General features: G+C 39.7%; 1 pseudogene; it reads left to right on the top strand.

The window, feature by feature from the left end:
• Positions 1-8,195: 8,195 nt before the first annotated feature.
• Positions 8,196-10,362, top strand: LOC140915621 (E3 SUMO-protein ligase KIAA1586-like; annotated as a pseudogene).
• The last annotated feature ends 1,042 nt before the right edge of the window (positions 10,363-11,404 follow it).

The following is an 11,404-nucleotide window of genomic DNA, read 5'->3' as shown; positions in this document are numbered from 1 at the left end:
GCGCAGCAGCCTCCAGCCAACTGTACAAACTCTGCCCCAAGCGCCCCCTGCCCCGCAGCCGCCCGTCCCCTGCCACGCAGCAACAGCTGCCACTCGGGAGCCCACAGCAGCAGCAGCAGGAAGCGTGGGGAGAATTTCTCACAGCTACTTTCACCTGGCGCCGCCGCTGCGGGGATGCGGAGGGAACCGCCCGCTGTCCTTGCCTCTGTCAGACAGGCGGCTCGTTCGACTTCGCACCGGGTCCGACCGGTGCTACTACAGCAGGCACCTCTGTGCTGCAGGAGAGAGAAGAAACCAGAGTACTGCAGCCTGCCCCGCCTTCCCAGCGAACCGCCGCCCCCCGACTGACCTCATCAGCATAAGGGTGCAACACCCTCCAAACGCCCTGCTCCAACAAGACAACCTCATTGCTGCAGTACTGTGCAACTCCCACTCCGCCTCACAGACCTCGGAGTAGCTTTGGGAGTTAAGCCTGCCCTCCAATTTCCACCCGCACCTGTAGCGATGGAAGCAGCTTCATTAGTTGGAGTTCGTTGCAGGGCTTCAAGATTAAAAGATTTGCCTATAGACTGGGATGTAGAGCACCCTTCACAGGACACCTTCAACCTGAAATCTCCTAAGGCTTTAGAAAGAAAAAAAAAATAGTTCCAAGATCCCTGACAATTGCTATGGATTTACAAATCGCACTTTCTATTTAAAAAAAAAGGGGGGGGGTGTCTTTTTTTTTTTTTTGCTGTTTGCCTACAGTGAGTTGACAGTGTAGCACAATGCTGTCAGATACACAAAGAAAACGAATTTGAAAAAAAAATATTTTCCTCTACCCTCCTTGTTTGTAGTAAGCATAGATTTATAATCAGTTCAAAAAAGACAAAAATATGCTTAAATGGTTGGTTTTGGTTTAAAATAGAACACAGGATCGTTTTTAAAATCAGATTCTGCTCAGGAGCTGGGATAATAGGAAAATGCCCACAAAATTTCAATGTTCAGAGAATGATTAAATACATTATTTTAAACCCTGATTCACAGGGTTCCCTCCCCACTCTGGACTCTAGGGTGCAGATGTGGGGACCAGCATGAAAAACCCCCAAAGCTTATTTTTACCAGCTTAGGTTAAAAACTTTCCCAAGGCACAAATTTTGCCTTGTCTTTGAACAGTATGCTGCCACCACAAAGTGATTTAGACAAAGAACAGGGAAAGGACCACTTGGAGTTCCTATTTTCCCCCAAATATCCCCCCAAGCCCTTACACCCCCTTTCCTGGGGAGGCTTGAGAATAAACAAGATGAGCAAAAACCAGCCTTGGATTTCTAACACCCCAAAAACCCAATCAGATTATTAAAAAAACAGAGCTTTATTAGAAGAACAAAAAAAGATAAGAGAACAACTCTGTAAGATCAGAATGGAAGATAATCTTACAGGCAGTCAGATTTAAAACACAGAGAATCCCTCTCGGCAAAACCTTAAGTTACAAAAAGACACAAAAACAGGAATACACATTTCCTCCAGCACAGCGAATTTCACAAGCCAAAACAAAGAAAACCTAACACATTTTCTAGCTAGATTACTTACCAACTTTACAGGAGTTGGAGGGCCTGAATCCTTGATCTGTTCTTGGCAAAGGTATCACACAGACAGACAAAAGCCTCCCCTCCCCCAGATTTGAAAGTCTCTTGTCCCCTCATTGGTCATTTTGGGTCAGGTACCAGCCAGGTTACCTGAGCTTCTTAACCCTTCACAGGTAAAAGGACTTTCCCTCTGGCCAGGAGGGATTTTATAGCACCATATATAGAAAAGGTGGTTACACTTCCCTTTATTTTTATGACACTAAATAAGATCAAAATGGAAGCTAAAAAGAGAAGACAATTCATATTTAAAAAGGGGAAGCCTCCTTTATATCCGCCAGCACTCAGCCATGTAGTTCTTCAGTGTCCTACGGTATGACATCTTTTATCCTTAATGATGAATTTCTTTCAAAGCCTTCATGTCTTCAATTGCTTTTCTTTCCCCGCACCTCTAGTTTTGAGAGAGATTTTGTATTTATGAAAGCAAGGAACTAATAGCACTGATTAGAGTCTAATATGGGGAGATATTGTTCAAGGGTTACCCAAAGATTTGGCTAGAATACCTCAATTTTAACTTGCAATATTGTTGTGATTACAGAATAAGAAATGTAATAGGTTATGCATTATTTACAAAGCGACCACAGCAATGAACACAAGAGGAGAAAAGTTTATTCTAAGCCTGCAATTTTAGGGATACAGCTATTTACTAAACATTTCTGTCCTAATCAAAAAACTGAAAATATGTGAAGGAGGAGTACACAGAATAAATTTTCTGGTTTTGAACTACAGTCAGCTAAAAATGTTTGATATTTCTTAGGGAAAATAGACAGATGGGGTAAAATAAAAAGCTGGAAGTAGAAGTAGAAGAAAGGAATGAGTGAAAAAAAGCAAGAAAGTGGTAAATTGGAGTCAGATTGAGAGGAAAAATAAAATGCACTAAAAATAGTATATTTTGCTCTTTAAACAATGAATAATCCATTACATTAAGGATAAATAGTGTCATGCTGCAGGACACTGAAGAACTACATGGCTAGGTAGAGATGAGGCCTCAGTTCAGCAGAGTATTTAAAGCATGTGCTTAACTTTAAGCATGAGGGGAATCACATTTAAGTGGAACTACTCAGATGCCTACAGTTAGGCACATATTGATCACATTCCCAAATGAGGGCCTTTGTGAGGTTCCTTCTCCTTAAAGAGTTTTGTCTATTCTTCCATTGGGTGGAGTAGGGATTTCTCCCCATACTCCAAAGATGTACAAATGCTTTAGATATTACCTCATCCTTAGAAAGTCTGGACCCTCTCCACTCTGCCAGCATGACTCCCTTGGAGGTCCATTGCTATAGCTATTACCCTAGCTCCTATCTCCCAAGCTATTACCTGCTGGTAGAACCAGAGGAGCTCCTTGGGTTGTTTTAACTTTCTTCTTCTGGTTGCCTGGGTCCCTACCCTGTCCCCTCCTTTCTGTTTCACTGCTCTTCAGGTTTAAAGATAAGCTCTTCATAGAGGAAAGGATTCCTATTGCCACATAGGTGGTTAGCCTCCCTTCCATGTTTGTGTCTCCCTCCATTCAGAGATCCCAAGAGTATAGTTTGGCCCACAGTTGGAACGTACATATTGCCTTCCTAACAGATCTTGAATTTTGCTGGTACAGTACATGATAGTACAGCATACTAGCACCTCTCCCAAACTGCCTTCTTATATTCCAGTATCTTAATTTTCATTTAAAAACAAAAATTAAGTATCTTGATATTGTTGATGTGAAGATTGCCTTGGAAATGTGAACTGAGTGTAACTGAGGCAGCACACTCTGCCTGAGTCTTCAGAGAGCCTGTGAAAGTAATTCAGAGATCAAACTGTGCCATTCATCAGGTACCAGTTATGCTATTAAAATGCCAGTATTATTACTTATTTCACTGCATGTAAGAAAGACGCAGTATTATATTATCAATATCTACACAATCTAGTGAATGACAACTTATTTTGGCACCACGAATGGGCAGGCCTAGAAGAGTACCACCTCTTATACTTTTCCCTCCTAAATCAAGAAGGATCCAGCCCCAAGGAAACCAATCAGGTATGAGTCCTACAGAAGGGAATACAAGCCTGAAGAGTCTATGGGTGTATTGAAACCCCTCTAGTGGAGAAGCCACAACCAAGAAGCCCAACACAACCCTGAGAGCACATAGGATCATGTTTTGAACATCTGCATAATCTCCTATGACCAACATCTCAATTTTGTGAGATAATTTTGTGAGTGTAGCTTGGAAGAAGACCACTACTCCTTTCCTCTCTAATCCAACTGGTGCTTACTGAACAAGATCAGTGATCAATCTGGTCTAGTATCCTGTGTCCAATAGTGGCCAGTAACAGATATTTCACAGGAAGGTGCAAGAAATGCCAAAATGCAATAACCTATCCAGAAATGATGTTTCTTCCTAACCCTTATCAGTCAGTGGCTGGCTTAACCACTGGATATCATCCTCATCTCTATATATGTCTAATCTTTTTCTGAATCTTCTAGATTCTTGGATTCAGTGATGTCTTCTGGCAGTGAGTTCTACATGCATTATCTAAAAAGGATATCCTTTTATCAGTTTTTACAATGTTGCCTTTCAGTTGAAGTGGATGTCTCTTTCTTCTGCTACTATGGTTAAGTCAGGGCACTGAGTTTAATATATAAAAACCTCTTCTGTCCCTTCCTTTAGTTTACAGAGAAGACTATTAGCAAAGTAAAAAGTCTATACCCATTAGAAGGGGGGAGGAGGATAAAGAAAAGAAGGGTGAACTATTAGAGCAGTGGTCCCCAAACTGTGGAATGCACATCCCTAGGGGGTCATGGATGAATGTCCAAGTAGGGTTTGGGGGAAGCTGGGCCAGCCCCCATAGGGGTGGGAGCACCATCCAGCTCAGCTCCAGCCTCACCCCGGCCCCAGCCCCTGACTCTACTCCTGGTCATGGCCCTGCCCCTGCTCTCAGCCACTGGTCCCTACTCCCGGGCCCTGCTCCCAGTACAGGGGGGTGCAGACACATTCCACTACTGATAAAGGGTGGCATGAGAAAAAAAGTTTGGGCACCGCTGTATAAGAGTAAAAGATTTTAATTATGCACAGCAAAAAAACATTTTAGTTCAGAAGAGAAAACATCTTTAATTGCTCCAAAAATCTGGTAATACCCTCTCTGGAAGCCATAACTGTAGAGCAAATCCATTCTAAAATCAGTGAAACTCATTTTGGAAGACAGGGATGTCGTTAAGGCAAACCATTTGGGGAAACTGATTCTCCATCCAAGCCAGAAAAAGTAAGGTGTTAGCCAGCAACTGGACTGATCGTGTAGCAAATATTAGGAATCAAGAAAGGCATAGCCAGACACCACAAAAAAGTACCAGGGGGAATTAAGAAGTGTAGCAGCTGCACCAGTCATGTGAAAAGGCAGACAACTGAGAAAGAGGAACAATGATAAAAGAAGTTGTGGCAATGAAGTGGCAATTGGGGAGGGGGGGAGAGAAGGAGGGAGGATACAGATGTTTATATCCTACTTTAGCTGTACCACCACTTGTAGACATTGACAGAAAAGCTTGTAAGTAATCCCAAAATAGCTCACTAGCTTTTAACTTTTGTTTTATTTTTACCTATTTTTACCATACAACAGTTTAGAGATCTCCTGCAACCCAGAGATATCAGAAGTGCTGATATCACTTCTACAAAATACCATGTTCTATGTGTGACACGTATTGTATTGCAAGTACCCATTGTTTAAGAATATGAATTTGAGAATGATTTTGCATTAATCTAAAATCCCCCACAACATCTTTATAAATTTGCCTTGGAGATAGAATTATTAATTTTGGCTTAACTGAAATATTAGTTCCAATTCTCCTCTCAATTTCACAGCAGTGCATCACATGATTTCAGGGTGAGAGGATAATTTTGTAAGTGAATAAAGTGTTAGGGAGAAGCTGTGTGCCTATTTGCAGATTATGGTATATTTATACACATAAAAAGAGGGAATTCTCACATGTTTATGTCAGAGTGAACATGGGGAGGAAAATTTAATAGGGAGACTAAAATCAGACTATAGAATTGTTAAGAATGCATTCTTCATTTGTATACTGAGTCTTCACTCATACTTTTCCACTTCATTCTTGCTTCATGTTAAGGAAAAAAAGAAAGATTGGCACTGCACTACAAAGGTCTGTTACTCTGTAGATACCATAGATTATATTCAGGACTGAGACATGAGAAAAGAAATAAATATTGATAACTTCTTATATTACTAAAAGGAAAACAGAACGGTAAATAGTAAATGAATGTTTATGTCATGTAGTTAAAAAACAAACTTCAAAAAAGAAACATTTGCCCTCACTTCCTTGTGCAGAATAAAAACCATCTCAAAAATTAAATCAAAGAGATATAAAACATATTGGCTCCTCGCTTTTTCTCCTTGCTACAGAATCCCATCAAAATCTAGGTCATTAGAATAACAGTGTTACACAAGAGTACAGACCTTCAGAGAGTGAGAGAAACATGAGGACCTGACAGTTCAAATGTAAAATTACTTTGCCTTTAAAAACAAAAAAATAGGAACATGCTCCACTTAAAAATAAGTCAGTTTTAAAAAAAGGTTTAAAGTAGTTTCAGGTCCTATCCCTACCCTGGAATCCCTTTGGGATTTTTTTGTTTTGTTTTGTTTTTTGTGGTTTTACAAAAAAAATATTTTCCTATTTATAATGCCTTAGGTCTCAACTGTTGCCAAGTGAAATACCCACAAAATGATAGGGGAAGCAGGACTACTGATGATACTGGAGATTTTGGTAGGCGTGGAGAGAGAGAAGGTTACTGACTATAGCCAAAGCTCTGTAATGCACAAAATAATCCCCACCATCACCACTCAAAAAATATCAACCTGCCCCGACTGATACTTGTAACTATTGTAGGTAATGTTTTTTTCAGACACAAGTGTGATTTTTAATGAAAGGGAATGTTCCTTTAATATTTATATTTTGTTCAGATTACTGGAAGCAGTTGCAAGGTAAACAGAGCAAAGGGATGGCAGGTCTACTATGTTGATCCACTCCATTAGAAGGTACTCAAATCAGAGATAAAGCTGCTGAAGATCTGATGACTGTTTTTGGTAGGTGTGGCTCATTAACTCTACTAGGGATTTAAGGAAGATAGGAGTTACTCACTAGAGAGAAAGGAACCCAGGAGAGATGTGGTCCTCAAGGCAAACCCTGAGGGTAGTTATGCTCCAAGAGGAAATTTAGAATAAAACATTTCAAAATCAGGCTATTTTTCATTGTTTGTTCAATTATTAAGATTATGTGACCCTTAGGGTAAGTTTGTTGTCAATAGTGTGTGTGTCTGTGTTTGTGGTGTGCTTGCTGCTAGACTGAAATATACCACGTGGTCTGTTTATTTGGGAGACCGTGTGTGTGCTGAGCCAGTGGTGAGCTGGAGCCAGTTTGCACTGGTTCCCGGTAACCGGTTGCTGAATTTTGAAGCAGTTTTAGAACTGGATGTTAAAAATTGTTAGGAAAACAAATATTATAAAATGATCTTAAAATGAATAATCTTAATCTTAATAAATGGTGTAGAAAATAATAGGGGAGGGGTCGGCAACCTGCGGCACACCTGCCAAAGGTGGCAGGCGAGCCGATTTTTACTGGCACGCTGCTGCCAGCCGGGGTCCACTGGCCCCACTCAGCCCGCTGCCTGCCTGGGTGAACGGAACTGAGCAGGGCCAGCGGCCAGGACCCCAGCTGGCAGGAGCCGGTGGACGGAAACCCAGACCCGCGTCGGGTGAGCCGCTGCTGGTCTGGGGTTCTGTCCGCCACCCCGCTCAGCCAGCCGCCAGACTGGAGTTCTGGCTGCTGGCCCCTTGCCAGCTGGGGTCCCAGCCATTTGCCCCACTCAGCCCACTGCCTGCCTGGGTGAATGGAACTGAGTGGGGCCGGCGGCCGGGACCCCGGCTGACAGGAGGCGGTGGCCGGAACCCCAGACCGGCGGCGGGTAAGCAGCTGCCGGTCTGGGGTTCTGTCCACCACCCCACTCAGTCCGCCACCAGACTGGGGTTCCGGCCGCCGGCCCCTTGCCAGATGGGGTCCCAGCCATCGGTCCCGCTTAGCCCGCTGTCATTCTGGGGTTCTATGGGGGGCTCATGTAAATGTAAAATTTCTAACTGGCACGGGAAACCTTAAATTAATGAAGACTTGTAATACAGTGTACAAAATAAACTTCAAATGCAAAGGGACATGGAATTCTAGCAGTTAAAGAGCCGTTTCTACAACGGATAGGTCAAGATTTATGTTGCTATCCACGTGTGCATGTAATGTCATCCCAGACTGCGACTTGGTCGCATCCAAGTTTGTCCTGTCGCGAGACAAACGTCTCGTTTATTATTTTATTAACAGGGGTTGTACTTGCCTCATTCGTGCACTTGCTCAACTGTTTTCTATACAGTTCAACAAGACCAGTAAGTCATAGTCGGTCTGTTTGTTTCTAGTAAATTGCATGTGGTATTTCGGTGTGTAATACTAACTGGACTGTTATTCAAAGATTAAAGTTTTCTATTCAATATAATTTACCCTTCATAATGAAATGCCAGAAAAGCATTATTGACTGGTTTTCCACTAAAATGACAAAATCATCAGTCTGTAGTTCTAGTAGCGAAAATAATTATTTAAATACTGAAAACGCCAATGACAATAATTTTGGTGATGAAAATATCTTAAATGTTGAATCATCTGAAAATGTGTCTGCAATGGAAGAAGATTTATATGACTGTGCAAATGTAGTACCCGATTGTTGGACTTCCGAGCAGGCATAATATTTTTTAAAGAAATATAATGGCTTGATAATTGAAGGCAAAAAACTTGGCTGTTCCCACTGTGCAAATATGTCATATTTGGGGGTCCTTGAGGAAAATCTTTACACATTTCTTCAGAATTGCAGAAGTGTACTATTAAAGCATCTGGAACTGATAAAAAAGTTCAGCAAGCTTGATTAAGAAAAAAAATGAGGGAACATTTCGAATCAAGCTCTCATTTGAGAGTTATAAATATTTTAAATGAATCTAAAAAAGAACCTCTCACTACAGTGATTGATAAAAGTTACTGAAAAAATATTGCAATAACCAGCAAAATTTTCAACATAGTTTACAGCTTAGTAAAAAGAAATCAACCAATGTCAGATATGGAGGATGAAGTAGAGCTACAAATTAAGAATGAAACCGATTTAGGGGTTACCTACATTCTCGATTTTCGGCCATCAGAATCATAGAGCATATTGCTGAATTAATAAGAAAACAATTTTTTAGTAAAATCATTGAAAACAATGCAAAGATTTGTATTATTATTGATGAAGCTTCTACAATTTCAAGTAAAACTGTGCTTGTAATTCTTATAAAATTATAGAATTACAAGATTCTTCACCAACAGTTTTTCTCAATTTAGTGGAATTAGAATCAACAAAAGCAGAAAATATTTATAATGCTTTAAGACATTCATTAACCAATACAGGATTTGACACAGAATATTTAAAGAGAAATATAATCGGATTTTGTTCTGATGGCGTGAGCACCATGCTTGGACATAAATCTGGAGTTGCTACAAGACTCATTCAAGATTTTCCAAACATTATAATTTGGCATTGTTTGAATCATCGGCTAAAACTGGCTTTAGATGATGCTATAAATGATATCAATGAAATAAGCCATTTCAAGATTTTTTTGGACAAGATTTATGCAATTTTTCATCAAATAAAAGTCAGTTTGAACTTAAACAAGTTTCTGAAGAAATATATATTGAAATCATCAAAATAGGCCGTGTTTTTGGTCCACAATGCGCTTCTTGTAGCCTTAGAGCTGTCAAAGCGGTCTGGAGAGCTTATCCAGCTCTCTATATTTATTTTTCCAAAAATAAGAAATTTTCTGGCATGGAAAAAAGGTTGAAAAACAAAGAATTTTTAAAAGACTTGGCATTAATGATTGACATTTTGGATGAACTTGCATTATTATCAAATGCACTGCAAGCGAGACAATTGAGTTTAACAAAGGCAGATAAGCTAATCAAATGAATGATTGATTTTTTCATACAATTAAAAGATAGTTTTGGTATACATGAAAATAAAATTAATGAAATGATAGAAAGTGATGCTTTTAAGTGCATAGAGTTTGAAGATAATGTAAGGTTTAAATCACTGCCACGAGACAAAGTAATAGAGTGCATTATTGAAAAAATGAAGGCAAGATTATTAAACGAAAATCACATTAAACATAAAGACGACAATTTAGGTCATTCTAGTAATACACCTAAAATAGTTGAATTATTCAATGTTATGGATCCCACTTCATGGAATACTGAAGAAGTCAGGTTACCTTGGAAATCAGAAGAAGAAAAAGAGCATGAATTAAACAAATTCATAAAATTTGTAGTTGATTTAAATGATTTTTGTGACCATGTAGAGAATAACATTCAATCTAAACATCTTCCTGATCCGGAAACAATAAGGAAGGCAAAGCAAATTATGAACATAATTGCAATTAGTTCTGCAGAAGCAGAAAGAGTTTTTCGTTGATGAATATTATTTGTAGTGATAAAAGGGCGAATTTAACAATTACACATATCTCAAGCTTTATGACCATCAATTTGTTGGGAAAACCACTAAGTTCCTGGAACCCAATACCATATGTTAAAGCATGGATGAGAAGTCATCGATCCGCATTAGATACCAGAGTTCAGATATCCAACACCAAAGGTTATGGAGAAGATCAAGAAGCCATTTGGAAATTACTACCTAATTAGTAATGAATAATGTACTTAAATATTCTTTAAAATATTGCTTGTTGCATTGTATACTTCAACATGAATATATTACACTTTTTATTTTTAATAACTTAAGTAGTTTACATGTAATATTTTAAAATACAAGAATAATAGGCATTTCATTCTTAAATATTATTATCGTTTGCTTACTCATACTTCTCTTCTTTATATTTTCTTTTCAAATGTATTTTAAATTAATTTAAGAAAGCAGTACTTTGTTTCTATTGTTATAAACATTTAAAATGTTTTTTATTTTTTTTATTGTTAAATATGACTCCCAATGACTCAATGCATTGCCACTTCTTATGGAAAAAGGTACAAAAAATACATACTGTGGTACATCCCTTAAATCAGAACTTTTTATAGGGAACTGGTTGTTAAGATTTTGGCAGCTCATCACTGTGCTGAGCCTAGTGGCCTGGGGAGTTTTGTGAAGGAGTTTAAAGGGAGAGGGGAACAGGATTAGATATACTTAACATTATTTAAACTTAAAGCCAAAAAAAACCCCTGATAAAAACAAAACAGCAACAAAAGAAATAGCTTCAGGAGTAAAACGATAATGCAGGCAGAAGGCCAGCAACTGAGTGGGGGCTACCCAGTTTATTGCACTCAATGCCGCATGTATGCTTATGGGAGGGTGGCCTATATGTGCATTCGCTGCAAGGAGCTCCTCGCCCTCAGAGACCGTGTATAGGCTTTGGAGACCAGAGTGGCTGAACTGGAGGAGCTAAGGGAGACAGAGAGGTACATAGATGAGACTTTCTGGGACACCGTAGAACAGTCCCACCCCGGTCTGACAGCCTCTGTGCTGTTGAGGAGGATGAAAGTCTCAGGGAAGGAGAACATCCAATGGGAACAGAGGGAAATGATCCCATAGTAGGGACCATCCTTCCAGATGATGTTGTGGTATCCTCTCGCACTGAGGATACCTCTCTGGGGGAGGGAACTCCAGTTATTAGGAAGAAACAGGTAATAATTATGGGGGACTTGATCATTAGAAATATAGATAGCTGGGTTTGTG

This window comes from Lepidochelys kempii, chromosome 1, assembly GCF_965140265.1.
Source record: "Lepidochelys kempii isolate rLepKem1 chromosome 1, rLepKem1.hap2, whole genome shotgun sequence".
NCBI lineage: Eukaryota > Metazoa > Chordata > Testudines > Cheloniidae > Lepidochelys > Lepidochelys kempii.
Note: the sequence above shows the minus strand (reverse complement) of the source record. Positions and strands in the feature narration are given on the sequence as shown.